At 37.5% G+C, this 6,006-nt stretch overlaps 1 pseudogene; it reads left to right on the forward strand.

Moving 5' to 3' along the window:
- The first annotated feature begins 266 nt into the window (after positions 1-266).
- LOC110742098 lies at positions 267-5,088 on the forward strand (annotated as a pseudogene).
- The last annotated feature ends 918 nt before the right edge of the window (positions 5,089-6,006 follow it).

A 6,006-nucleotide genomic window follows, 5' to 3' on the forward strand; every position in this document is an offset into this window, starting at 1 on the left:
CACAAGTAAGAAAACAGGGATAGCAAAAGATAGAGTCAGATGGATAGGACACAGAAAGGTGAGGGGAAAAATCGTAGAGGAGAAAGAGAAAAAACGTGAAGAAGCAGAGAGAGAAAAAATTAGAAGTGGAGACACAAAAAGTTGACATAGTAAATAAGGGGAATAGATAAGAGGAATAGTGAGTGATGAACCATTGAGAGACAGCAGAAGGAGAAGCAAGTATAAAGGAGAAACAAGTATACAAGGAGAAGCAAGTGTAAAGGAAAAAACTGGCATAAGTAACTGTAGGGTTTCTTTCTGATTTCTGTAGTGATCACAGTCCCCAGTTTTGGGCTCAGGACATAGTCCACAAAAATGAAAATTTCATTTCACAGCCTCCCTTGCAGCTGGATATGGAAAGGTATTGAGTTCTGATCATTAAGATATAATCTTGAGTTTTGACCATAAAATCAAAAGTGTTATGTGTGACAGGGACTAGTCTTTTTCAGGGTTTCTCCAGCCAGGAAACCTAGAAGTAGTAGGTATAAGGTGTTACAAGCAGTTTAGACAAAAAGTCTTCAATCATACTCATTGATTGATTAATGAGTCTTACTCATTTTTTGATGTGGTGTCTAAATTCCTCATCATCTAACATTTTCTTCCATCAATAAAAGTATTTGTCAGTAGTCTTCTCAAAATTCATTCATATTCTGTTTATGACATTATAAATTAGGACAGCATTTTACAAGGCAATTTGATAGTATCTGGCAAAAATTAAAGTGCTCAGGAATTGCTTTTGTATGAATCTATACTACTGCAATACAAATGATTATGCATAAAAATATATGCACATACAAGGATGGTCAATGCAGTGTGCATTGTGATGGTGAAAATCTGATAACAGACTAAATACCTTTTCATGGGTAGGGGTGATACATTCATACTATGGAATACTATACAACCATTAAAGAGCCTGAGATAGAGAGGTATGGATAGACATGGGTAGATCTACAAGATATATGAAAAATAGATATGATTCCACATATAATGGAAAAATCTATGTATATATGCATGCTTAAGAATGTGTGTGTATGCGTATGGAAATCAGTAGGAAAAGGTTTGGAAGTATGTGTGGCTAGGGAATTCATGTGGAGGTCAGAGTGGAAGCAGGTGTGAGAGGGTCCAGCAGAAGAAAACATGGCTGTCAAAGTGTTTGAGTCCATCGGCGAGTTTGGCCTGGCCTTAGTTGTTGTAGGAGGCATGCTGAACTCTGCCTTACATAATGTGGATACTGGTCACACAGCTGTCATCTTTGACTGATTCTGTGGAGTACAGGACATTGTGGTAGGGGAAGGGACTCACTTTCTTATCCCATGGGTACAGAAACCAATTACCTTTGACTGCTGTTCTAGACCACCTAACGTGCCAGTCATCACTGGTAGCAAAGACTTACAGAATGTCAACATCACACTGCACATCCTCTTCCGGCCTGTCGCTAGCCAGCTTCCTTGCATCTTCACCAGCATCAGAGAGGACTATAATGAACGTGTGCTGCCATCCATCATTACCAAGATCTTCAAAGTCAGTGGTGTCTCGCTTTGATGCTGGAGAACTAATCACCCACAGAGAGCTGCTCTCCAGGCAGGTGAGTGACAAGTTTATGGGGCCAGCAGCCACCTTTGGGCTCATCCTGGACCATGTGTCCTTGACACATCCGACCTTCCGGAAGGAGTTCACAGAAGTGGTGGAAGTCAAAGAAGGGGCTCGGCAGGAAGCAGAGAGGGCCAGATTTGTGGTGGAAAAGGCTGAGCAGCAGAAAATGGCAACCATCATCTCTGCTGAGGGTGACTCCATGGCAGCCGAGCTGATCCCCAACTCACTGGCCACCGCAGAGGACTGCCTGATTGAGCTGAGCAAGCTGGAAGCTGCGGAGAACATCGCGTACCAGCCCTCACACTCTGGGAACATCACCTACCTGCCTCCTCCAGCTGCCCCAGTGAGGGCCCACCCTGCCTGTACCTCTGCGGGGAATAGGCCACAGCCTTGATGATTCTTACCACCACCTTCCTTCTGCCCCATCCCAGAAATCACTGTGAAATTTCATCATTGGCTTAAAGCGAAGGAAATAAAGGTAAAATCACTTTACATCTCTTAAAAAAAAAGTTTGGAATTTTTGACACTACTGTAATCCTTAGGAGGGGAGTGGATAAAGTCTGAGGTTGAAGGGTAATTTTCACTTTTTACTCAGTATAGTAATGGTAATCATTAACTCTGTTTTCAAAATACTTAGACTTCTTTGCCTTTGGTCACATGATATGACTGCATTTTCTGGCCCCATTGTGATTGATAGAGTCATGTGTATGGTTCTGGCCAATTATTTGTGACCAGAAGTCATTGCTCACAGTTGCATGTCACTTCCAGGCCAGAGCATTTATTTGTCAATGTGATGCCTTCCACAGCTATCTTTCCCTCTGTCATAGTGACTGGTAATATTTATGATGGTGGTTGCTCCATTACCCTGGGCTGCAGAATGAAAAGTCACAGAGCAGAGCTTCTAGCCAACACATTACATAAGCGAAAAATAAAACTTTGCTTTTACAAACCACCAAGATTTGGGGACTATTACAATAGCATAATCTAAATTATTCTGACTGGTACCATTGAAATGTTTAAATTTTAAATTAAATAGTATACTTTCTGCATGTATTGTAAAATTAATGATGCCTACAACAGCATACAACATTCTCTACACAGAAAATACAAAGTGCAGTGAGCCTATTATGTACCATGATCTAGATTCAATAACATCATTAAAATGTAACCATTTCAAGGGCAGAGGCTATGCTTTTTTTTTTTTGCATCCCCAGCACCATTGATTAGAACACAGTAGGTATGCAGTCCATTCTTCTTGATTATTAAATGGATTTTAAAATGTTTATCCTAAACCTATAGATTTATATTAATCCCTATGAAATGTCATTATGTTGGTTTTATTCTATTATTCCAAATCATGAGACCATTTCAAAGCATAAGGCTTTTATTCATTTTATTAACTCTCCCACCTACTTTTGTGTCATCTGAATATTTCATAAGCTTGCTTTCTCTGCCTTCAATCAAGTCAATAATTTTTAAAATTCTAAATAAGATATGGCACGTAACAGAGATCTGTGGCTTACCACCATAGATCTTTCTAAATTTCAGCATTAATACATTAATCTGGTTGACCAATTTGGTATGAATCATTTCACTATACTAAAATCCATTTAACTAGACCATATTGGCACATCTTGTCATGAGAGATCATGCATGTGATAGACTAGGCTTTCATAGTGATATATCATTCTAACAGTTTTAGCAAAGGAAAATAACAACTTTGTTTAGTCTGATTTGCTCCTAAGATCAATTAATTTATTTATTCAATAAATTTAATGTATGCCTATGATGGAAATACAATGGGAACATGATAGGTATGGTATCTACTTTTTGTGTGATCACAGTCTAATAGAAAAAAAAAACACAGACAACAACAATGAAGTACTTTAAATGTAGCAAGAAGAGAAATATGGAGTGTTTTGAAAGGAAAGAGAGAAGAAACCAAACTCATGTTCATGAGAAAGACAAAGGTGTCTGGAGAAAGTGACTTCTAAGTTCAAACCTAGAGTGTGATAGGAAAGATTGTTCTAAAAAGAGGTAATAGCCTGGACAAAGGCCTGGAGCTGAGAGGGCATGGAATGTTCATTGAAGTAGAATGAGTTCAATATGGCAGAATCAAAGAGTGTTATTAATAGACAGGAGGAATAGAGAGAGTTGACACTGGCAAGGTGATCAGGGGTTAAGATCATGTACAGATTGAGTTGCCTATAGTACATCTAAGAAGAGATGTTAGTGAAAAATTGAGGATACTAATAGAAGTTAAAGAAACAGAATTGGTATGCATATTTTGTAGTCTTAAGCACAGAGATGGTATTAAATGTCACAAAAGTAGCTAAACTACCAAAAGATAGAGGCAAAATAAGAAGGTAGCAAAGGATAAAGTACTGAGAATCACCAACAATTGAGTTGGGAAGGTTCAGAATAGCCTACAAAAGAGACTGAGAAAAAGTAACAAGAAAGGTACAAGGAAAACCAGGAGGAACACCAAGGGAATAGCATATTTCAAGAATGTCAACTATGTTAAATGCTGGGTGATCAAGTGAGTCAAAGGCTCAAAAGTGTCCTTTATATTTAGCCAAGTAAAAAGGCTGTTAACCAAAAGAAAATTATCAGAAACAGATCAGTGGTGTAGCGGGGTTAGAATCACACTGTATACACTGAAGAATAAACTGAAGGTAAGGAAGTAGAACACTGAATGGAGACAATACTCACAAAGATTAGCTGTGATAGGAAAGAGAGAGGTAGGGTAAGCATATAGAAGAAGGACAGAGAATAATTTTTTTAATTGATGTTTCCCTCGTGATTAGACTGAATTTACTGGTTTGGGGGAATACCATCAGACTTTTTTTTTTTTCTTTAGTGAATAGGAGGGACTTGAACAAGCTCTAAATGATTAGGGAAAGGAGCCAGCAAAAGGGGAATGGTCAAAAAAAAAGAAAACATAGGGTTATTGTATGGAGTAAGAACACTTAAAAAAAACAGATTTAAAAAAAGGTTTCTGGAGCTCAAGTGGAAGAATTTGACATACATGGGAGGATTTTCTGATCTTCAATTGAAAATGGGAGGAAGACAGAAATTACAGATGATGGTGCAGGTAAGTGTGTGTAGATCTTATGTTGGGAAGTTGCCATCTTGTGGCTTCTACATTCTCTGTGAAACAGCTGGCAAATTTATCTGTAAACAAGGGAGAGTTGGAGGTTTGAGGAGGCATATATCTTCTCAATAGTTAAGTAGTTCATTCTAGGATTTTTCTAGCATTGAATGTTAAGTTCACTGATTCAAGTTTCTGGAGGCCAAGTTTTTGTTTTTGCTTTGTTTCCAATTGAGTCATTTAAATATATCTAATTTTCTTATACCTCCATTTTTTTCTATGACTTACTTTAAAAACGTTTTTAACAAGAATTGAGCAGCAATAGCTAAAAGGGCACCTTCTCTGTTTACCACCATGCCACAAAACTTTTCTAACCCCATTAATCCTTACACTTTCCCTTTTCCACACTCCAGCTAATTTAGGTTTTATAGTATTTTAAGAAGTGGATCAACTTCATTACCCTTGTGTAAAATTCAGAGAAACTGAGGCTTAGTGAGCTAAGTAATTTTTACTACAGCAAGCAATCAATTGGAGGCAAAGCAATTAATTCATATTTTATAAAGTTTATTTCCTATTAGGGATCATTAATATTAACGATTTAATATTTTCTCCTCACTGATCAATAACGATAATACTCTGAAGTTACACTTAGGCAAAAGAAAAGTGCAAGTATCTCTCTCCCCTCCCTCCATTTTCAGAATTGAGTAAAATTATCCTGCTGCCCTACAACTTGTATTCAGCACAAATCAGGAAACCAGGAATCTGCCTGCCTCCTTCAATTGGGCATTCCTACTTCATTTCTTTGTGAAAAAATGATATTTTTCCCTTTAAAACTTCCGTTTTAACCTCTTTAAGGCCCCAGGTAGCACCTGGTTTGCCACACATAATTGGTTTTGAAAATGAACCAATGGGAGAAAGTTAAAAGACTAATCCTCAGTGATATGTATTTTAATTTAGTCTTCTAGGGATTAACTCAATAAATGAACAGTATGTCTTTTTATAATAATAGCTACCATCATAAAGATTACTAGCCTGGATATCTTATTTCCAGATCACTGGTATTCCCATTTCTTTTCAATATAGGCAGAAAACTCCATGCAAATATATGACTACACCCTGGAATCATACTAATTGTTTCTTAAAGCCTTCAAAAAATTTACCTCTTTCCCACAACTGATATCCTATTTTTTGATCCCCCTTTTGCTGATCAACATTGGTAGCATCTATCGAACTAGCAATGATTTAAAAGTAACAACTTAACTCAATGTTAGAAAGCCTGCAGC

This window comes from Papio anubis, chromosome X (assembly GCF_008728515.1).
Source record: "Papio anubis isolate 15944 chromosome X, Panubis1.0, whole genome shotgun sequence".
NCBI classification, from domain to species: Eukaryota; Metazoa; Chordata; class Mammalia; order Primates; family Cercopithecidae; genus Papio; species Papio anubis.